The following is a 24,996-nucleotide window of genomic DNA, read 5'->3' as shown; positions in this document are numbered from 1 at the left end:
ACAATGGCACTGTATACCAGTATTAAAAATTGTGGGTGCACATAACCCCCATATATTCTTTGAATTCCCAGTCAGACAATGGCACTGTATAGCAGTATTAAAAATTGTGGGTGCACGTAACCCCCATATATTCTTTGAATTCCCAGTCAAACAATGGCACTGTATACCAGTATTAAAAATTGTGGGTGCACATAACCCCCATATATTCTTTGAATTCCCAGTCAGACAATGGCACTGTATACCAGTATTAAAAATTGTGGGTGCACGTAACCCCCATATATTCTTTGAATTCCCAGTCAGACAATGGCACTGTATACCAGTATTAAAAATTGTGGGTGCACATAACCCCCATATATTCTTTGAATTCCCAGTCAGACAATGGCACTGTATACCAGTATTAAAAATTGTGGGTGCACATAACCCCCATATATTCTTTGAATTCCCAGTGAGACAAAGGAACTGTATAGCAGTATTAAAAATTGTGGGTGCACGTAACCCCCATATATTCTTTGAATTCCCAGTCAGACAATGGCACTGTATACCAGTATTAAAAATTGTGGGTGCACATAACCCCCATATATTCTTTGAATTCCCAGTCAGACAATGGCACTGTATACCAGTATTAAAAATTGTGGGTGCACATAACCCCCATATATTCTTTGAATTCCCAGTGAGACAAAGGAACTGTGTAGCAGTATTAAAAATTGTGGGTGCACGTAACCCCCATATATTCTTTGAATTCCCAGTCAAACAATGGCACTGTATACCAGTATTAAAAATTGTGGGTGCACGTAACCCCCATATATTCTTTGAATTCCCAGTCAGACAATGGCACTGTATACCAGTATTAAAAATTGTGGGTGCACATAACCCCCATATATTCTTTGAATTCCCAGTCAGACAATGGCACTGTATACCAGTATTAAAAATTGTGGGTGCACATAACCCCCATATATTCTTTGAATTCCCAGTGAGACAATGGAACTGTATAGCAGTAGCAAAAATTGTGGGTGCACGTCACCCCAATATATTCTTTGAATTCCCAGTTAGACAATGGCACTATATACCAGTATTAAAAATTGTGGGTGCACATAACCCCCATATATTCTTTGAATTCCCAGTCAGACAATGGCACTGTATACCAGTATTAAAAATTGTGGGTGCACATAACCCCCATATATTCTTTGAATTCCCAGTGAGACAATGGAACTGTATAGCAGTAGCAAAAATTGTGGGTGCACGTCACCCCAATATATTCTTTGAATTCCCAGTTAGACAATGGCACTGTATACCAGTAGTAAAAATTGTGGGTGCACATAACCCCCATATATTCTTTGAATTCCCAGTCAGACAATGGCACTGTATACCAGTATTAAAAATTGTGGGTGCACATAACCCCCATATATTCTTTGAATTCCCAGTCAGACAATGGCACTGTATACCAGTATTAAAAATTGTGGGTGCACATAACCCCCATATATTCTTTGAATTCCCAGTGAGACAAAGGAACTGTATAGCAGTATTAAAAATTGTGGGTGCACGTAACCCCCATATATTCTTTGAATTCCCAGTCAGACAATGGCACTGTATACCAGTATTAAAAATTGTGGGTGCACATAACCCCCATATATTCTTTGAATTCCCAGTCAGACAATGGCACTGTATACCAGTATTAAAAATTGTGGGTGCACATAACCCCCATATATTCTTTGAATTCCCAGTCAGACAATGGCACTGTATACCAGTATTAAAAATTGTGGGTGCACATAACCCCCATATATTCTTTGAATTCCCAGTGAGACAAAGGAACTGTATAGCAGTATTAAAAATTGTGGGTGCACGTAACCCCCATATATTCTTTGAATTCCCAGTCAGACAATGGCACTGTATACCAGTATTAAAAATTGTGGGTGCACATAACCCCCATATATTCTTTGAATTCCCAGTCAGACAATGGCACTGTATACCAGTATTAAAAATTGTGGGTGCACATAACCCCCATATATTCTTTGAATTCCCAGTGAGACAAAGGAACTGTATAGCAGTATTAAAAATTGTGGGTGCACGTAACCCCCATATATTCTTTGAATTCCCAGTCAAACAATGGCACTGTATACCAGTATTAAAAATTGTGGGTGCACATAACCCCCATATATTCTTTGAATTCCCAGTGAGACAAAGGAACTGTATAGCAGTATTAAAAATTGTGGGTGCACGTAACCCCCATATATTCTTTGAATTCCCAGTCAAACAATGGCACTGTATACCAGTATTAAAAATTGTGGGTGCACATAACCCCCATATATTCTTTGAATTCCCAGTCAGACAATGGCACTGTATACCAGTATTAAAAATTGTGGGTGCACATAACCCCCATATATTCTTTGAATTCCCAGTGAGACAATGGAACTGTATAGCAGTAGCAAAAATTGTGGGTGCACGTCACCCCAATATATTCTTTGAATTCCCAGTTAGACAATGGCACTGTATACCAGTAGTAAAAATTGTGGGTGCACATAACCCCCATATATTCTTTGAATTCCCAGTGAGACAAAGGAACTGTATAGCAGTATTAAAAATTGTGGGTGCACGTAACCCCCATATATTCTTTGAATTCCCAGTCAGACAATGGCACTGTATACCAGTATTAAAAATTGTGGGTGCACGTAACCCCCATATATTCTTTGAATTCCCAGTCAGACAATGGCACTGTATACCAGTATTAAAAATTGTGGGTGCACGTAACCCCCATATATTCTTTGAATTCCCAGTCAGACAATGGCACTATATACCAGTATTAAAAATTGTGGGTGCACGTAACCCCCATATATTCTTTGAATTCCCAGTCAGACAATGGCACTATATACCAGTATTAAAAATTGTGGGTGCACATAACCCCCATATATTCTTTGAATTCCCAGTCAGACAATGGCACTGTATACCAGTATTAAAAATTGTGGGTGCACATAACCCCCATATATTCTTTGAATTCCCAGTGAGACAATGGAACTGTATAGCAGTAGCAAAAATTGTGGGTGCACGTCACCCCAATATATTCTTTGAATTCCCAGTCAGACAATGGCACTGTATACCAGTATTAAAAATTGTGGGTGCACATAACCCCCATATATTCTTTGAATTCCCAGTCAGACAATGGCACTGTATACCAGTATTAAAAATTGTGGGTGCACGTAACCCCCATATATTCTTTGAATTCCCAGTCAGACAATGGCACTATATACCAGTATTAAAAATTGTGGGTGCACATAACCCCCATATATTCTTTGAATTCCCAGTCAGACAATGGCACTGTATAGCAGTATTAAAAATTGTGGGTGCACATAACCCCCATATATTCTTTGAATTCCCAGTGAGACAATGGCACTGTATACCAGTAGCAAAAATTGTGGGTGTATATAGCCCCAATTCTATTGCTAGGGGACTTGCAGGGTATTTCTGAGGTGAAGGTGGGGGGGCACACCGTTGGAACGGGGATTTGGGGTGTATATATGGGGTATACGGGAATACACTGTCAGTGTGTTCCATTCAGGATCCTGGGAAAGCTGGGTTGCGGCGATTGAGCCCGTCAGTGCCACGTTACACTGACAAGCTTCTCCCTGGAATTGAAGTTATATGTAAGCCCAATATATTCTTTGAATTCCCAGTGAGACAATGGCACTATATGGCAGTAGCAAAAATAGTGGGTGTATATAGCCCCAATTCTATTGCTAGGGGACTTGCAGGGTATTTCTGGGGTGAAGGTGGGGGGGCACACCGTTGGAACGGGTATCGGGGGTATATATCGGGTATACGGGAATACACTGACAGTGTATTCCATTCAGGATCCTGGGAAAGCTGGGTTGCGGCGATTGAGCCCGTCAGTGCCACGTTACACTGACAAGCTTCTCCCTGGAATTTAGCTCTTATAAGAGCTGTTGGTTGTCTTCTCCTTCCTATCCTAGCCTGTCCCTGCCTACCCAGAATCTAACCCCTAGCTAACTGGACGGAAACCTCCGTCCTCGGTGAATTGCAAGCTCAGAATGACGCGAAGCTGGGCGGCGCTGTTCTTTTAAATTAGAGGTCACATGTTTTCGGCAGCCAATGGGTTTTGCCTACTTTTTTCAACGTCACCGGTGTCGTAGTTCCTGTCCCACCTACCCTGCGCTGTTATTGGAGCAAAAAAGGCGCCAGGGAAGGTGGGAGGGGAATCGAGTAATGGCGCACTTTACCACGCGGTGTTCGATTCGATTCGAACATGCCGAACAGCCTAATATCCGATCGAACATGAGTTCGATAGAACACTGTTCGCTCATCTCTAATTACAGAGAAAATAGTCGATTTACACAATGGGACTGAAGGTCCTGCTTGCAAGAGCTTACAATCTATGCGGGGGAGGCATCGGAGATAGCATTGCTTATGCAGTGGTCCAGGCATTTTTGTGATAGAGGTTACTTTCATTACACATAAAGGGTGAAGGAAAGGTCTGAGTCAAACACAACCCCGAGGCAGCGGGCCTTATAGTAAGGCCTGAGACTACAATGGATAGATCAGGGACAGATCTATTAAATGGTGGAAACAGTAGTAGTTCAGTCTTAGAGAGATTTAGTTTCAGATAGAGCGAAGACATGATATTTGAGACAGCAGAAAGACTGGCGTTGGTGTTCTGTATTAGTGCAGGGGTGATGTCACGGGAATATGTGTATAATTGGGTGTCATCAGCATAAAGATGGTACCCTCAGTGTCCTATAATGGGGTGTTTTGGGTTTCTGCCATTATAATGCAACCTTTAGTAGAGGATTTTGACCAGTTCCATGGCTGATCTGGATGGGTCAGTTATCTATTGTTTCAGGATCACACACTGCAGGTTCTACCCCCCAAACCCCACAATGAACGGTTGGGATGTACAAAATGTCTTACTAGGTGGGGGACACTGAAAAATCATTGTGAGCGCCTGTTAGAGTCATTGTAGCCATGTAGCCCCTGTCTGATCATCTGGGATACCTCTGCTCCATGTAACTAGAATAACCACTATATGCTCATATTATAGCAATGCTCCAGGCATTTGATGTATGTTCCATTCTCCTTGTATTTGGACACTGTGAGATTTAGGCTTGGGGTGTACGAATAGAAATCCTGTCAGTCAGACCCCCAATGCCTAAAGAGGGAACTTACATTTCTGGTCTGTAGAAACAATTCCTAGCGTGTTTGCCACTTCTGACTGAGCACATAGCCCTGCCGTATACTTCCAAGCACACAAGTGCGACAGGACTCGTCTAAGTTGTGGTGAGGCTTGACCCCATGGTAACTACAAGCTGAGTTACGAAGATTCCCCTCCTTGACAAATGGGCGCGACCCAGCACCCACTACAAGAACCTAACTGAGCACTACCATTTCTACTACGAGGAGGTGTCGTCTCTCCCCTTCCTTCTAGTGGGCGCGTCCAAGCCATGACTGTGAGCAGTGAGAATGTAACTACTGTACGATTTCACGCAGAGGCCTGCTTCGTTCCTCCCCTCCTATACAGTGGGCGCGGCTAGGCACTGGCTGACAGCATTGAAGGCGGGCTGTACCACGTCCCCCCTACAGGGGTTTTTGGTGTTGGTTGTAGCGGCCGTTCCAAGGTGTGAAGTGGGTATGTGAGAGGACTACAATGCCAGCCCCGGCTCACACAGCTTCACTGCCCGGGGCTGCCTGGGAAACGGCGTCTGCAGAGCCGTGACGTCATCGATTCGCAGGGCTGGAGATATGACATCATTTGTGGTGAGTGCAGCCTGACAGGGCCTGTGACACTGCTGTGTATTATGCAGAGCGCACACTTGAAGCTGTCATGCGTTCCAGCTTGTATGCAATGCGGGGGGGCATTGCCTTCTAGTGGATAGCGTCTGCAGACAGCAGAATCATTCTCCTAATGGTCGCCGCTGTTTACAAGTGGCCCCCGCCAGGCATTGTGACACTCCAGCTGCCACACATGGCACACGCTTGCTGCTCCATTACTATACTTGTAGCTGATTGATCTCCTTTGTCAGCCATGCAGTGTAACTTCTGCTAATGTTGTTTAGTAATGTATTGTCACCCAGTGCCAGCGACCTAGCCATGACATCATGTGCACCTCTCTAGTATAGCTGGGAACAATGATCTGGTGACAAGATAGCGTCACATGGCTGCTGCAGATTTATCTGCTGCAGATTTATATGCTGCAAATCTGTTCCGTCACATCCCAAAGACCGTGGTCCAGACCATTGAAGGAATTAGGATTGTTAGGACCGGCCTAAGGTGATGTGCTCCTTGTCTGCTCGAAGTAGCCATGGCAGAATAGGCAGTCTGCGACTTTTATGGGAATCGCGGCACAAGTATTTTAGTATAGGGAATCTGTCACAAACTCTTGTCATGGCTGGTAGGTGAAAAGACGCAGATGCCATTTTTATCTTGGTATTCACTGGTATTGGCCCACAGCAAGTACCCAATGCTAATGCATAAATGGGACTGATAAGCGCAATGATAAAATGGCGAGGACCCCTAAATGTTCCAGCTCATGGACCCTTTGCAAGGTAATATCCATGAACACCAAGATAAAAATTACATGTTTGAACTCGGCATATTTTTTTTTTACCTATCCAGATATACAGGATTATTCTTTATAGTCAAAAAAATCATATTTGGTATCTTAAAAAGATAATATTGCCCCCACACATTACTAATTATTTCTGCAGAGTAATACAGGTTTTGTGCTCCCACACAATAGTAATTTGCTTCTCGTGCCCCCTACAAAGTTAGTTGCCCCAGTATACCCCTACAGGACACAAAGTCCTCTTTTATATCTCTCACAAATTAGTAATGCGCATTGTGCATTCCGCAAAGTAATAGCTGTCCCAGCATGTGACTGTACACAGAACTATTAACCCTTTAATCACCCTCTGTGCCCCCAAAGCAGTAGTAACCCCTTAAAGTAATAGTTCCTCCACACAATAACGTGTCCATCTTTGTGCTTGCAAAAATAATAAAACCTAATATTTTTCCATGTCGAGCAGCTTATATCCCATGTAGTGAGTTTGGTTCAACCAACCAGATAACGTCACGGGGTTGTTCACCCTGTGCCAGGCCTGCAATGACCAGTATGCTGCCATGGAATCTCATAGGCTGAAGGCCTAAAGTGGTCAGTGGCCTTCTGCAGGACAAGTAGCTAGTAGTAGTCAGCTATATCTGCCTGCTGAGGACTCTGATTCATAGAAATCTAGCGGTCGCCCAGAGATCGGGCATTGGGGTATTCCTTGATATGACCATAGATAATGCTTTATCTCTCCTTTGTGTCAAAATCTGATCTGAAGTTGATATGAAGGAGACCTAAAGTACATATACTGTGCATGAAAATCATAGATGAGAATCTCTGTGAAGTTCAGACCATCTCATCTGCCAAGTACTGTTGTGTCCATAGGACTTGTGAGCAGTTGTTTTGTAATTACTTGGAGATCTGTACAGCTTCTCCCCCGCCCCCCAATGGTTTGCCCTACTTCTGGTGATTCTGTATGTTTTTCCCCCCTCCATTGAATTCAATAGGGTAAATGCAGTTGACAACACTATTATTTATACAACCAAAGTTTTTTCTTGAGCTGTGTTTTTAAATCGGCTTTACTTTAACATGTGGATTCACTATGGAAGTTATTTTGTGCATTTTTGTATTGCAGAGTACCTAAAAAATGTGATTTCTGCATATACCATCTAATAAAATAACAGCAATAATTTATCTGTCATTTTAGAGGACCTTTTACCGCTTCCACAATCTCCAGGTTTTTACCATCTGCTAACCGGTGCTGCTCCACTGAATCCCACACAGTTGGAATTTTCTCTCTAGTTCCCACCATTCCCGAGTAATCAGTGCTTGTAGACTTGGTGCATGATTTGCTACTTAGGTTCTACGCTTTCAGGTGGGTGGTGTCAGGCAAGGGGGCATGATTAAGAGCGTCAGTCAGTTGCAGACAGTGTTGCTCTGAATCATGTCCCCTTTCCTGTTCCTGCCTGACAGTACAGAGCCTAAACATCAAATAAGTAACAAAACTAACAGAACTGATTTCTCAGGTACGCCGTAAGCTAGAGAAAAAAATTCTAAGTACGCTAGAATCAGCAGACTCTGCCTATTAAAGGAAACCTGCCATTTCCGATTTTCACCCCTAAATAAACACATAACTGCAAACTTATTGAAACATACATTATAAATCTTGCCAACTGTTTTCTCAACAATCCCCTGGATCTTTATAATCATTACCTGAAGTTTTCCCACCCTATATGCTAAATAGGTGAGAAAGGTCCAATGTGTGCTGCTGTCTGGAGAGCAGTCTGGCTTATTTATGAGGAACTGATTGGCCAATTACTTTCTGTGATTGAGGGCCTTTCCATGGGGAAACCATTTTTTTTAGCAGGACACAAAGTTGAGCATAGAGGACTTTGTGTCTGTTTAAAAAAACTGGTTTCCCCGCGGAGAGGCAGAAGACGAGCGGTCATTTTTTGCAAATCCATTCAAGTGAATAGGTTTTAAAACTGACTGCTGGGTTTCCGTCTCCTGTCCATTTTCGTGGGGCAGAAGACGGAAATCGTCCGGATTGCACAAAATGAACAACGAGTGCAGGTGTGAACCCCCCTAATATGTTAAAATCTATACTGCACATAGCAAACTGACTGTTATACCAAAATGTAACTTTTCTGAGATTGCCTGGCATACTGTAATGAAAAGCACAACTTACTATTTCATATATTCAACCACCTTCATACAACTTTGAAGCTAACAGAGATTACAAGCAAAAATTGCACAAAACTGTTAGAAGTAATTCATACATACCACCCATATATATATATATATATATATATATATATATATATATACATATATATATATATATATATATATATATATATATATATATATATATATATATGGTAAGATAATGCTGTAATAGTCCCACAATGGGGAAATTTCAGTGATACAGTTTCATGGATGGTACAGTAGTATATAGCAAGAGAGCAAACACATACAAGCTCATGGCATATAGAGAAATCCTAGGAATCATAGCAACTAAAAAGAAAGAAACACAGACACACTGCAGGATCATTTAGTTCTCTGTGTGAAGTGATGTTGATAATATAGTGATAAGTGGTTGGAGGACACGAGGAGGGGGGCACAGCATGTGGACATAATAGGCAGAAACCTTATTGTAGAGGTGGGGGACATATGCAGCTATCACAGTAACATGTGGTGGTTCCTTTGGTAGGTAGTGAGATCTCATGCTCCCAGCTGATAGTTCGATATATTTACAGGTGAGGTGCTAAAGAAACATAAAAAATCGCAGAAATGCGCAACCAATTTTGGGCATGGAAATTAAATAGGGGTTTACATAAGAATATAATTTTTTGTTCCCCTATAAAAGTTGTAACTGTAATGAATAGTTATAATCTCTATACCTAACTAATGAGATAACTAGGGTCGGTTTCAGATTGTGTAACATGGCCACTTTGTTGCTCACATATTATGGACACAACCTCTGAAGTTCTTGCATAATTCTAGATCTAATGACCTACTGGAAGACCAGGTGTTTCGTTGGCACTGTTGGTGAACCCCCCCCCCCAAAAAAAAACCCCACTTACTATTATATCCATCCAAAAACTGTGATTTTGTACATTCAATAGGTGAAAATGTGTTATCTAACTTATGCAACTTCTCTGCCTGTCAGAAATGTTTTATATGTTCATCTCTAGTAATAATTGTTTTTTTTTGTTATTGTGTGTAACGGATATTGCTAGAGAGGCGGTTGGCGTGTTTTACTCTATAAAGATTAGGTCTAGACAGGACAGGGGCAGGGTCAAATGTAAACTTTATTGATAACTTTGTGTTCTGTAACTGTTTGATGCAACTCTTTGGTGCTGCAGTTTGGATGATGGTAAACATCTGGGTCATAGCGCCAATACATTTTCTAGTTGTGTTCAGAGGGTTATTGCATAAGAATACCCCTCTGATTAGGTTTATTATTCCTTTATGTGACAGTTCCTCCTGGATTCACATACAGGTTATGCACAGACAATGATGATTTATCATTGTCTCTTCAGCTCTGCTGCTTCCCAGTACCCCCATTTTAGAGACCCATATGTCAGGAACTGTTAGTGCTATGAAGAGGACCTTGGGAATCTCATCTTTAAAATGATACCAAAATCATCATGATAACCCTTACAAATTAAGAGCCTTTTTCTGTTAAAATCACTGTCAGGAATTGAGATTTGCATTGGAATCTCAATACCTAACAGCGTTTTCACCAGTGAATCGCTCTGGATCTGTAAAGATGAGATTCATATCTGTAAAAAACAAACCCAAGATCATCTTCATAATAAATCTTGAGACATCTGCATTAGTAACAAGGATATACTATATTCGTCCTCTGCTACTAAAGTGCCACCTTGTCTGGACGTTAAATACGTGGGCGACAGGGAAAGGGTTAAATGGCCAGACATGTATTGTATATTAATACAAATGATGCATTTTTCAAGATGTAATAATGCTTTTACAGGCTCTGCATATGGGTTCTCTGTGCTATCTTTGGTGCCTTTCTGCACAGATGTAACTAGGCCTATAGATCCTGTATACTGATAGACTGTCAAATCTGGTGCCCCCGCTGGTCCTATAAATGCTTGATATGCAATAAAACTCGGTAGTGGGCATGCCAGGGAAATGTTGCAATTTCATGGTGGTATTCCTGGGCAACCCTTGTGTGTTTGAGGAGCATTATGCTGCTAAAAAATGCCACTTGAAAACCCCTCCCTGAAAGGCAACACTTATATCGCTTGTATCACTGCTATCGTGACTTTCATATGCGATGTCTCCCCAGATCATCACTAGTAGTTGGGGCAGTCTGTCACTACAGCAAAGACAGCTCTCACCACATGACTTACATACTCCAATGCAACCGTTGTCAGATCCTAAACAAATTTTGGATTCGTCACTAAAGACCATATGATTCTAGTCCATAGCAGTCTGGGTTTCTCATTGATGACTGTTCTGCAAACAAAGTCTATCATGCCTGGCTGTCAAATGCAGGATATGTGCTAGGACACCAAGTTTCCCTCTGCTAGGTGCATGGAATGGTCCAGACAGAGATAGGGTTGTGTAATGATGGTGCCACATGTGCCTGGATGGGAGGAAATATAAATGTGGGAGCTGCTCTTGCATGTTGGCAGATCAAAGTATCTTCTTTTCTGGGGGTCTCTCTGGGCCACCTGCAACCTGCTTGTAGTTTGTGCGTGCACTTTGGTAACCACTGCTCCCAACAACTAAGAGCTAGGTGAAAACTGCCGTTTTATTGAAACCATCCTGATTCTGTCAGTCTAATCATGCGCCCCCTCTCAAAGTGTTGTAGAGGCATTTGTAGTAATACAAAATCTCTCTGCAAGAGGCACCTTACCCAAAATTAGCCTTTAGAATCCTTTAGGACAGCAGAAGATGCACTTTTATACCCCCAGAACACAACAGGCAAATCAGACCACATGTCTGTGGTCAAAAGTCTGATAGATGACTGAGGATGCGGAGAATACATTTTGACCAAACTTGACCGCTATGCACAGGTCTGCAGAGGGAGAGTAAGTTTTGATGAAACTTGAGACAAAGGAAAAAGTTTACTAAGAAATGTATTCTAGAAAACTGACATAGAAATGATACACCTTGGGCTCAATTTGTCACAAAGTTATGCCACTTTAGCTTTTTGTATTCTACTTGTCACTTTTCATCTATCATTGGGAAAAATCATTTTAGAAAGTCTATTCCACACCTACCTTTTGTATGTAAATCGCCTCAATAGTTTTTGAATAAGTCCATTTTTATTCATATGCTAATTAGCCTTCTCCGTGCACCCAGAAGTGTCTGTGATCACAGTCTGCTATTCTCTGCTCTCACACAGAGAGTTTTCAGCACAGCAGCCTCCCTGCTTTCACACACATAGCAGAGAATAGCAGACTGTGACCACAGACACTTCTGGGTGCACGCTGGAGGCTAATTAGCATATGACTAAAAACTGACTTATTCAAAAACTACTGAGACAATTTACATACAAAAGGTAGGTGTGAAATAGCCTTTCTAAAGGATATGCAAGTATGTGCGTAGCTAAAAATGACTTTTCCCAATGGTAGAGCCCCTTTAAGACTAGATGGTGAAGCATGCTTTGGCGTGTAAGTCAATTGACAGACAGCCACCGAATCATTTGTTTGCAGTGATGTCATGAATGAGAAACCTATACTGCTGTGGATTGTCTCTTGCGATCAGTCCAAGCTTTGTTTTGTTGCTTGAAGTATGGGGACATCAGGGTGAATGCTTCAATCCTGCTTTTTGAAATGGAATGAAACACTGCCCCAACTGCTGGAGTGATGATCTGGAGAGCCATTGTTTATGTCAGCCGGTCTCCTCTGCTAGTGTTACAAGGGAAACTAACAGCTGAGCAATATGTTGCCGGACCTGTGTTCTCTCTTGGTAGAGTTTCTAGCTGGCATTTTTTCAGTAGGATAATGCTCACCCAAACACCGCTCTGTAAGATTGCAACACTTCCTTGGTCTGCTGGGTCTATACCTTTATCGCCAAATGACTATTTATGTGAGTAGTTGGGTTGCCAGCATCAGCACCTTATGAGTGTGTAGCCTCTATAGGCCCAGCTGCAACATCTAAGGACAAATATGCACAAGTATACCCTACAGAACCTGTATACCTTCATGCCCAGCCATATCTCATTTTAGCCTACTTTCGACTTTTCGTGTTTCCCTAATAAATTTAGCATTTTTCTTTAACATAATCATGTAGATTTACCAACTTTACATATAAAGTTTTATTCAATTCCAACAACTTTTTTATGTTGCAATTTTTTTTCTTTTTAGTCAATGAGTGTGTATGCCCCAATGTCTGACTATATAATGACATAGGTGATCAATTTCTGTGGACAGTTGTATTGCATGTGCCATATGAGTGGAAATGGTTCTATATTATTTTACTTCATGGAGGAAAAGTACACAGAGTAATGGGAGCTATTGGTTCGGATCTGTCACTATCAATTGTGAGAAAATTGTGCCTTTTTGAGGTCCTGAATACAGTTCTTCTGTGAATTTTAGATATTAATGTAATAAATCAGCATGGTGTACCTTATTATTCAGTATAAATGAAAAGCATCCTGAAAAACTAAACATGCTCTGACACCTTTCCTCATATTACGGTGTTGTTGGTGTTCTAGGTACAGAGTGGCATACACCTGTCTCTCATTCAAGGTTTCTGCAGTAAAGGTTATACCCAATAGTAGAACGCCCCTATTAGTCTTTAGCATGAGCATTAATGGGGGAGTTGTATAGGCTCTTACTTCCACTTCTCTACAAGGGTGCCGTTATCTTGGATCATCATCTGAGATTTTAGAGGTAAGGTGAAATTTATTGTTGTCAATACTCTCACTTCTTGTGTGTACTTATTGCTAAGAGCAGGGCCAGGGAGGATCTGACTGTCAAACAGGGTGAGCAGGAGCATGCCTATATAGGAGTGGAGACACAAGAGAAAAAATTGGGGGCAACACGGTGGCTCAGTGGTTAGAACTAGAGATGAGCAAATAGTATTCGAAACTGCAGTTTCAAATAGCTCGCTCCATAGCAATGAGTGGGAGCGGCCGCGCGCCGGCCAGTGCTTTACCCCTTGCAGTTTGCCCGCTCCCATTCAGTCCTATGGGAGCGAGGTATTCGAAACTAGAGTTTCGAATAGTATTCGCTCATCTCTAGTTAGCACTGCAGCCTTGGGTCCTGGGTTCGAATCCTGCCAGGAACAACATCTGCAAGGAGTTTGTATGTTCACCCTGTGATTGCATGAATTTCCTCTCATTCTACAAAGACATACTAATAGGGGAAAAAAAAATGTACATTGTGATCCCTATATGGGGCTCACAATCTACATAAAAAAAAAAAAAAATCCCTTTTGCTCGATCCACCTTTTTAAAAAAATCAATGGGACTTACTGGGCAAATATAAATGTAAACTTTCTGAACACATGGGTCAAGTTCAAAATTAAATTGCTATTTTCCCAATGAAATGACGTGCTTCTTGGTTCTATAACAGTAGTTCCTAAACTCTGGGTCGCAACCCCCTGTGAAGTTGTTTGAAGACTGTATCGAGACTTCAGCAATAATTAGGCTGTACAGCTCTGTGCTGCAGTATCAATATGACTGCTGAGGAGAGGTGAGTAAAAATAACAGTTATACTCACCTCACTTGGGTGTCTGACAAAGTCAGGGCTTTCTCTTCGGGCCTCCTTATGGCATCATATGCCCCAGGAGTCATTATTGAGGTTCAATCACGGGCCTCTCATGGGTGCACCAACATGATAATACTGGGTCAACATGTCATGGCATTGAAGGAGAGGCCTGAAGAGAACATAGTTTGACCATAGGATGCCACGAGATACCACAAGGATGCCCAGGAGAGGTGAGGCAAGGTGAGTATAAGTGTATATTTTCCCTCACCTACCTTGAATCTACACTTATTAGTATAATAATTCACCAAAATGAACCGGGGGCAAACCTCACAAATATCTGTTGAAACAAATCTCATTGTGTTCACCTGTACTAATGAAGCAGCCTTCGGGCCACTGGAGTATTATACAGTGGGGCATTAAAAAGTTGTACTGTGTGTTGCCACTGTGGAACATTATACTGTGTGGAGGAGCATATTATACTTTTTGGAGATCACTGGGGAACATTGTATAGTCTGTGTGAGTGCCACAGGACAGGAAAATGTAAGATACATTGGGAAGGGAGGAGGCCACACATTTTTCCAGTGTGATTCCCAATTGACAGCATAGAATAAAAGGTGGAATAAGAGACTGAATACAGGTAGGGACTTTTATTTTTGAAATGTGAGTAAGTGCAGTGGAGGGGAATCTGCCTTAATAGAACAATGAGATCAAGTTTTGTCCATTCTGAAGGATCTACCTGCACCAACATAACCTGATCATCTTTCTAGGAGTACTATTAGATACAGTTCTCTTTACTTCCAACAGAGAAACAAGAAAAACAAAAATTTGAAACTCTCCAACAGAGAACAATGTGTTCTCTAAGGAAAGCCATCAGAATCTTTGAACTAAATATGCTCTGTATACAATCTGTTCTGTGGAGCGTAAACCCTTCAAATCTCCCCGGTTTTTTTTTTTTTCTCAAATTTAAGTTTTTATTGAAAAAATATTTTTAGCAATAATAAAAGGAGAAAACAAGAACAATCAAGTATCAACATTATACAGACATATGATGTAGCTACAAAGTGCAACGGCAGATACATCCCGCCTTGTAACATAAGTGTTAATAACACACTACAGATGAAGGGGGTGATTATGCAATACAGTATGCCCCCGATAAGAAGCAGTCTAAGCCGGTACCAACAGTAAAAGGGGCAAGGGGACAAGGGAGAAATACTAACAACTAAACAACACACAGCTCAGTAAGTAAATATAAGAGGGATTGAGATTTGTACACCAGCGTGCGTCAAGGACCACCATACGGAAAGGTACTACAGAGGGGAGGAGAGACCAGGTCTGTTACATGGAAGACCTATGCAGTCAACATAGTCAGACCAAAGGGCACATTTAGAGCGAAAGCTAGGATATCTATGACTCCTACATGCTAGCAATTTGTCTAAAATGTAGGCCAAATTGACATTCTGTACTAATTCTGCGAATGTCAAGCTGGGTGTACTCTTCCACTGGCATGCAATCATAGCTCTGGCCGCCAGAATAATCTGATGTAGAACCAACGCCATGCCACTTGAGAAGAACTCACTTTCTAAAAAACAGAGTTCTAGACCTGGGGACATTGGAACCGTAACACCCGCCAGATCAGACATCAACTGGAAGGCGGCAGTCCAAAATGCAAACACAAGGGGGGCAAGATCACCACATATGAATTAGTGTACCTACAGCCCCTCCAGCATAGGTTCGAACATGAAGGGTCTATATGTGTCAGCGGCGTAAGGGTCCTATACCAGCGAAGAGATATTTTACACGTCATCTCCCAGTGGGAAGCACCCCTCGACACACATTTGGCAACCCCAAAGGCTTCCCCAAAGGCTCCGAAGAGGGATACATCCGACAAATTTAGTCTCCCAGTAAGTCAAGCAGAGGGGTTTAACCTGCTCCAAGGGGATGGAGAGGAGTTTATAAAAGGCAGAGGAAACTCCCCTAGTAGGAGCCGATGGATGCCGTAACCTGAGAGCCAATCTAGGGAACATGAGAGTTGAGGCATTATGGGACTGGAGGTGTCTTATTTGCAGGTATTTATAAAAATCCCACTGGGGGATTTGAAATTCCTCCCTCAGCATGAACGATTTTAATTGGGCCCCTACAAACAGTTGGTCAGCTCTTTGGAGGCCAGCTTCCAACCAACTTCTCAGGCTCAGATCAGGTAGGAGTGAGGTTAGGTAACATACCGGAAGGGAGCCAATTCGGCCATGGGGATGTGTAAGATCAGAAATAGCCATACCCATGCAGAAGCTTTTATGCTTAGCAGAGGAATCTGAATACGAGGAAGACAGGATGACTTAGGGTGCAGAAGCCAAATAGGCAGGATGTTCAGCAAAGACTCCTCAATTTCCATACAGCCAGTAGCTGTACGGAATAAATAAAGAATGATTGGTAACACGACCAACTTCACTATGGCAATCCTACTTGCCCAGGATAACATAGGCTTGAAAAAGGTGGCCAGAAGAGAGGACACTCTAGTGAGCAATGGAAGATAGTTCAGAGAAAATAAATTGGGACTGTTAGGGAAATTCAAAAATAAGTAACTAAGTGATAATATTTCCACCCCTTTGAAACGGGAATTGGCCACTCAGTTCCTCTTTCAAGGATGATGGAATACTTATCGGAAACATCTGCATCTTAGCAGGGTTTACTTTAAAGGGGCTCTATCACTGGGAAAAGTCATTTTTAACTAATCACACCCTTGCATAGGCTTTAGAAAGGCTACTTCACACCTACCTATAGTATGTAGATTGCCTCATTGGTTTCTGAATAAGTCTGTTTTTATTAATATGCTAATGAGCTTTTAGCCAGTACAGGAAGTTCCCAGCAGCATTCGTCTCTTCTATTATCTCCTATGTGTGTGTGCAAACAGGAAGCTGAGTCAGCAGCAGCAGTCTCCCATAAAAACTACATGGAGAGGAGTGCACGATGTATCGTGCACCAGTCTAATTAGCATATGAATAAAAACGGACTTATTCAGAAACCACTGAGGCAATCTACATACTAAAGGTAAGTGTGGAATAGCCTTTCTAAAGGCTATGCAAGGATGTGATTAGTTAAAAATGACTTTTCTCAGTGATAGAGCCCCTTTAAAATAGAAGACTTTACTAAAGGACTGCAAAACAGAGTGGTTTCTAACAAAGATGACATAGGGTCGGTCAAAGAGAGGATAACATCATCAGCGTACAATCCTATTTTGTGTTGGTGATGCCCAACAGAGATGCCTTTAATATTACTATTGAGTCTGACACATTCGGCCAGTGGCTCCATCACTGAGGTAAAATATAATGGGGGAGAGGGGGCAGCCTTTGGTGATTTGGAAGGATTCAGATAGAAATCCTGAGGACAATATGGCCATTTTAAAAGAAATAACCTATACCAAACTTGTCCAGCAGGCGGTCCAGGTAGCCCCATTGGTCTCTATAGAAAGCCTTTTCGGCATTAAGAGCTAGGAGGAGATGGTACCTTGCTAGGTTAGGTTCCCTGGATTAAATTAATGAATCTATGAGTACCATCTGGGGCTTGCCTGCCCATGACAAATCCCACCTGGTATGGTTTGATTAACTGGGGTAGGATATGCAGGAGGCGCTCTGCATGCACTTTAGCATACAATTTAATATCAGAAATCTTGAGAAGTGGTGGGCTTGCCTGGTTTGGGAATAGGGACCACTATAGCGGCAAACATCTCTTTCGGGAATCTCTGGTCCTCCGCGGTTCTAGTAAACACCCTCAGCAAGTGGGGGAACAAAATATCCACATTTTTTTTTTTTTATAACAAATGCAGGAAAAGGCATCAGGGCCCAGGGATTGCAGTGGTTTTAAATAGGAGATGGCTTTATGTATCTCTTGTAAAGAAATAGGGGCAGCCAACACCGGGTCCTGCTCAGGACAGAGGCAGGGAAGGGAGATAGACTGCAAAAAAACATTTATATCCACCTGTAAGGGCTGATGTATCTCTGAGTCTTCTTTCAGATTGGACAGGGATTTGTAGTAAGTGTGACACTGTTCGGCAATAAGTCTAGGGTATATAACCTTTTGCCCTGAGTGTTCAGTAAGTTTTCTATGCACAATTTAGGTTGGGCTTGCTTGATTTTCTTCGCCAAAAAAGTGCTAGCCCTATTATTGTGTGTACAGACCTGGCACTGAAACTTCTTGAACACAAGATCCTGTTGGTGGGCCAGCAGGCTTTGCAATTGTAGCTGGTGCGTTCTAATCTTATTAGAAAGAGTTGGAGTGGGATATAATTTGTTAGTCGCACTTAGTTGACCAATTGTATGTGGCAAGGCATCAATGTCTTTGAAGAGTTGCTTTTTGGCCCTAGAGCGAGCTTGAATAAGAAACCCACGCATAAATGCCTTATGGGTGTTCCACAAAATATATCTGAAGTAGAGGGAGCATTAAGGTTAAAAAAATTATTGCAAATCCTTACGGAGACTATCACAGTAGGAGGGATGGTCTAGGACAGGGGTAGGCAACCTTTTCTGTTCGGCGTGCCGATTTAAATTAAAAAATCAAAGATGAGGTCCTCGGAGTGCCGGGCAATAATTGTAAAGCTGACGACACCTACACTAAAGTCATATAGCACAAACCGCAACATAGGGGTGCTGTCATACTGTGCTCCCAGCCACATGCACTTACCACTATTTGCCTGGATACACATGTTCTTTTCCTTTAGAAGCAATGTAAGTACATGCGTAACCCACAATTAGTGGTAATGTATGTGACTGGGAGCAGAGTAAGGTCATACCTGTAAAGAGCTGACACACAATGTACCTGTATGCTCCATCCAGTCCTTGGCCGTTAGTATCTTCAGTTTTCTGTAAGGGAGCGTTCACACTACCGTCAGTGTCCGACAGCTAGTGTCCGCTGCTAATGTCTGTTCAAAATCTTGTGCGGACATTAGCAGCGGACACTAGCTGTGTCCGTGACATTTTGCATTGATTTAAACGGACACCTGGTGCGTTCTTTTACTGTCTGTGGGTGTCCTTAAGTGTCCGTTCTCAAAGATGTCCGACTTTTCCTACCTGACATGTAGGTTTTTGCTGTCTGCTTGAAAAGTCGGACATCTTTGGGAACGGGCAGTTAAGGACACCCACGAACAGTAAACGAATGCACCCGATGTCCATTTAAATCAATGCAAAATGTCACAGACACAGCTAGTGTCTGCTGCTAATGTCCGTGCGAGATTTTGAACAGACATTAGCAGTGGACACTACCTGTCGGACACCGACGGTAGTGTGAACGCTCCCTAAGTGAAACGCAGATTAATTTCAGTCACTTTTAGTTCCTGGCGGTGCAGTAACAGCAAAACCCCAGCCAGGAATTAATGGGTGTCACACTTACAACAAAGTGAATGCACTGTTACCCAGGAACTGGATTTGGCTATAATTGCATCTAGTTACAGTGTCACCACCCAATAGAATCACACTAAGGCTGAGGCCCCACATTACAAAAATGCAGCTTTTTTATTGCAGATTTAGCTGCGTTTTTTTTTCCGTCAAAGCCAAGAATGGCTAGAAAACGATTGGGAAATATATAGGAAGCTTCTTATATGTCTCCCTCCTGCTCAATCTACTCCTGGCTTCGGCTCAAAAAAACCAGCAAAATCTGCAACGAAAAAAAGCTGTTTCTGCAACGTGGGGCTTTAGCCTAAGGGCCCCACGTTGTTGGAACACAGCCTTTTTTGTTACATATTTTGCTTTGTTTTTCTGAGCCTAAGCCAGGAGTGGATTTATCAGAAGGGAAACGTATAAGAAGCTTCCTATATATTTCCCATTCCTTCTGTAGCTATTTTTAGCTTTGGTTGAAACCGCATCAAAATCTGCAACAAAAATGCTGCGTTTCTGCAACATGGGGCCTCAGCCTTACACCTCCTGCATACAAGTGGCACGCATGTGGTTTTCACTGACCTATACATTAAAAATGAATTGACAGGGCTGCAAATGCAGACAGATATAGGGTATGTATAGGACAGATATAGAACCTGCTCAATAGTTTTCAGCTCTTCAATTTGGCCCAGATACACAGCCACAAAAAGAATGGCTGTATATATGGGTCAATTGAAATATATAGGTCTGTACTTTTATCCACAGTTGTAGATAAAGAGTCTGGTCATGTGCATTGCAGGTTACAACTCAATGTGCCTCATATTAATAGCAGTTAACCCCATCATGTCCCTGTGTGCTTTACATAAGGGACACTGATATGTGAGACATATGGAGGTAATAAGTAAATATCTTCATTATATAGGTCCTTTATTAGTACCCCCATATGTCTCACATATCAGTAACCCTTATGTGAGCAACACAGGGGTTAATGATGGGCATGATGGGGTTAACTGTTATTAATGTGAGGCACATGGAGTTACTAAAACTAAAGTAATAACCCCAAATGCCTGACAGTAATAAGAATAGTTAGTAACACACGTACCTGGTGTTTTTACTTTCACTTTGCTTCCTCTCCTCAGGGCTGCAGACGGCAGGAGCTCCTCCTCACATGTAGCAGCAGGTCCAGGGAGCCCTTATTCCGTGCAGTGAGAGGCTCACCTCTGATTGGTGGCAGGGAGAGAAGGGGGCGTGTCCTACACCGCAGCTCTACCAGAGCACTGAAGGACGCTCTCCCTCTCAATTTTAGTGTATGAAAGTTGCAGGCTGGCTGCCGTGCCAGCAAAATATGCCTCGCGTGCCACTCTTGGCACGCGTGCCAGGGGTTGCCGACCCCTGGTCTAGGATGTATTCATTTAACTGCCATTAAGAAGGTAAGACTCACGGAGAACCAGGGACACCGATGCATGACCCGACCATGCGATCAAACCTATATGGGATGAGACGGTCTGCAATAGACCCAACTTTCAAATGTCCTCATTTAAAGATTCTGTCCAACACGACAATTTCCTACCTTTAACTTTAGGGTAGAATGAGATATGCTCATCTTCAATCGCCTACAGCCAGATCTTCAACTGGGTGGAACAGAACATTCCTTCCATTTTCAGCTGTTTACCTGAAAAAAATAAAGAAAAACAATCAGCAGATGTTTTACGTAGCAAAAAACTGGATCCAGACAAAAACCTGACAAGTTTTGGGGGGGCGTGGCTAGCCAGTGAAGCAGGCAGACGTGCGTATGTGAGCTCCGCCGCTGCTTTTTTTAAATCACTGGACATCGGACATCCAGAGCCACCGAAAACAAGTGTCCCTGTGTGCAGGGTTTCCCCCGACCCCATATATTCGGGCGAGGTGACGCTCGGCACGCTTCGGCCAGAGGGGAGGACTTTAAAAGGCTTTGCGGCCTACATCGCGGCACTCCCGCCGCCATTCGCGCTTCAGGACAAAGCTCCCGCAGCAGCAGCGTTTCGCACCCGAGGATACAGGCAGCGCCTGTACGCACCTGACCCCTCTGAGACGGATCCCTGCCCCACGGCAGCAGCTTCAACGCGACCTGTACACGGCATCCAGGGGACGTTGGGCAGCCGCCATCTTGGGGCCTACTACTACGACTCCGGATCATAGCAACGTGTGGGAGAGACGGCAGCAGAGGGTGCTAGCAAAGCTGGAAGGTAGGCCTAATCCTCACAGCGAGTGACAGCTAGCTACATGCCTGGATCTGATTAGACCACCTCTAGTAGGAGACTTACTGAGCCTGGACATTGTCCTTCTCTTAGATTCACAGCTGGCACCCAGATTATTGTTATTTCAGCTCCTACATTATATGCTTATCAGCTCCTCCATAGACTCCTGCCACTCCAAACTGTGACTGTCACTTTTCGCCTTTCTTAGCATATTTTACTACATACCTGCTGTTACAACGCCAGATTACTTAACTCTATTTTTTTTTGTGGACTGTACAACTACACTTAGTGTCCCTACCCCGGATTGGGAAGCAAACCCCCCCCCTTATTCTGTACATTGAAACATCCCCAGGCTAAATGATCTGCTAGGGTGCAGAGCACTTGTGAGCAATCCTATACCCCCATTTGCCCAGACGGCCCTGAGATGGTTAAATACGGGAAGGATAAACCCCATGATACGGGAGCCATCTCCAAATTGCCAGTTTTGCAAGCAGACATGCAGAAATTTCTTAAAAAAAAGACAACCAACTCCCCTATGCCTATGGCTAAACCGACACCGGAGGATAGTGCCAGTCAAAGTGATGCCATAATGGACTCAGATGATGATACCACACAATCTGATAAGAGTTCAACACTGATCACCAGGAACTTTCTGCGTAAAACTCTAGCTCAAGCTCTAGCCCCAATAACACAAGAAGTTAGTGAAATGCGTGCAGAATTGAAGAGCATGGGCGCTAGAGTGGATAGCTTAGAACAAGGTCAGACCGGGCTGGTAAAATCTACTAAAATTCTAGCTCGCAAAACGGATATGCATACAGAGCACTTGAACAAAACTTACCTTCTATTGGAGGATTTGGAAAATAGAAATAGGCGCAGAAACGTCCGAATACGAGGTTTACCAGAGAGGTTCACTCCTGACACTCTATCGTCGGTGGCTATTGATATTTTCAAGTCTTTGGTGGAGGAGGGAAAAATAGGAAATCAGCAGATTGAGAGGATTCATCGGGCGATAAGACCCAAGCCAGATGCTAATGATCCCCCTAGGGATGTCATATGTGCACTTCTCTCCTCGGCTCTCTCAACAGACATACTTCGGGCAGCTAGAGACCGTAAAGATCTGGAGTATGATGGTGCACCTCTACAACTATTCCAGGACTTAGCCCCGTCCACATTACAAAAGAGGCGCACCATGAAACCACTCTTAGACACTCTAAAAGCAAATGGCCTCCAATATTCCTGGCTATTCCCCTTTGGACTGTCGATTACAAAGAATGGGAAACGCACCAATATTTACACACCACGAGATTTGGATATGGCATGGGAATCGTTAGGGATTAACCCGGTTGAAGTTCCTTCATGGTTGCCGATGGGAGAGGAGCGCCCAGCCACATCGGCAGCACGTGCACTGGAAATGCCGCACACTCCAGGCCGCACTAAATCCCCCAAGGTTAGGAAATTCGTGCAGCGAACTCCTGACACCAGAGGAGGAACACCGTGAGTACTTTCTAATCTAACCGAGTGTTATTGGGCCTGTCCTCCGTCAGACTAAACTGGATACACACCTGACTGACCGGAACTGTTTGATTGCATCCGTCTTTTATGTATGTTTCATGGTTTAACTGGATGTATACCGGCACTTTGCTAGCCAGATGATACCTGTTGAGGCCAGGCCCATGCACTAGGCCCCTGGACACAGTTGTGATCTTACTATTTGTCCCTGTTAGGTTAAAGGCTGTTATTAACTCTTTGACAAAGTTATCTTGATATATATATGTACATTAACCTGTGTCCTTAGTCAGTGCATCACTTGCCTTGGGACTTGATCTTTGAATTTTCTTTAATAAGTATTACTATGCTTAATCTGTTTACCTTCCTTGTTTGTTATCACGGGATAGGTTTTTGCTTACATATGTGCTCTAGTTTATTGAATTTATTGACTTTACCTTTTTTTTTTTTTTTTTTACCTACACTAATTGTAGTATATTTGCAGTTAAGTGTCATCACTTATTTGTTCTTTGGAATTGTTTTCTCCCATTTTATAGGTTATAACCTCCATTCTTGACTCCCTCTTGACTCCCCCCCCCCCTTTTTTTTTTCTTCTCTCCTGCTTTGCTTTCTCTTTACCTTGTCCCTATTCAAATCGATCACCCATTTCCTTATTGCCCCTGGTCTCCCTGTATCCCCTGCTTGAGTTACCATACACTGAGAGGATAGGCTGAGGAAATCTCTTATGGCTAGTTCAGATTCTACATCTCAGTCCTCAATGGTCTGTACCACCCTAAATGTCAAAGGTCTAAATTCGCCCAATAAGAGACACCATATCCTTTTGCTTCTACGTAAACTGAAAACGAACATAGCATTCCTTCAAGAAACGCACTTTAAGCGCAACAAGATACCTAAGCTCCCCATGAGAGAATTCTCACAGCATTTTCACAGCACTAGTGACACAGCGGCAGCTAGAGGGGTATCTATTCTGTTTGGCACGAAAATACCATTTGTACTCTCTCAGACGTGGGCCGACTCGGAGGGTAGGGCACTTTTTGTCAAGGGCTCAATTGCTTCAGAGAGATATACCTTTGCGAACCTGTACGCCCCAAATAGAGGTCAGATAACCTGGCTAATAGACTCACTCAAGACGTTGCAATTATTCAGAGAAGGGCATCTTGTCATAGGGGGTGATCTTAATGTTGCACTCCATCATGCACTAGACTCCTCATCCCTAGCGACGCCTTTTTCACAAAGATCCCTTAGTGCGCTCCAACGGAACCTGCAGGACCTGAACCTGATTGATGTATGGAGAGCTCAGCATCCCTCAGTTAAGGACTACACGTATTATTCCCCGACTGGTCACTTCTATCATAGGATTGACTATTTATTTACTTCAACAGACCTCCTGCCGCTTCTTACTAACTCCTCCATAACTCAATAACCATGCCCCGGTTACAGCAATCATTGAGCTTAAACATGTACCAAAAGGTGCATGGACGTGGAGGCTGAACGAATCCCTTTTGTACTCGGATGAGAATGTGGACCAGTTGTCTACGCACCTAAAGGACTTCTTTCAAATCAACTCTACTCCTGAGATATCCCCATCCATTTTATGGGAAACTCATAAAGCCTACTTACGAGGCGTTCTGATCGCTATGGCCTCAAAA

At 42.9% G+C, this 24,996-nt stretch overlaps 1 protein-coding gene across 2 annotated transcripts in view; it reads left to right on the top strand.

Annotated features, from left to right (window-relative positions):
- Positions 1-5,538: 5,538 nt before the first annotated feature.
- HIVEP3 (HIVEP zinc finger 3) overlaps positions 5,539-24,996 on the top strand; it is a 111,081-nt gene continuing 91,623 nt past the window's right edge. For both annotated transcript variants that reach the window (XM_075264462.1, XM_075264463.1), the window contains exon 1: positions 5,539-5,760. The gene's annotated coding sequence lies outside the window, so the exon portion shown is untranslated. The remainder of the gene's footprint in view (positions 5,761-24,996) is intronic.

The sequence above is a fragment of the Leptodactylus fuscus genome, chromosome 2, assembly GCF_031893055.1.
Source record: "Leptodactylus fuscus isolate aLepFus1 chromosome 2, aLepFus1.hap2, whole genome shotgun sequence".
Taxonomy (NCBI): Eukaryota; Metazoa; Chordata; class Amphibia; order Anura; family Leptodactylidae; genus Leptodactylus; species Leptodactylus fuscus.
Note: the sequence above shows the minus strand (reverse complement) of the source record. Positions and strands in the feature narration are given on the sequence as shown.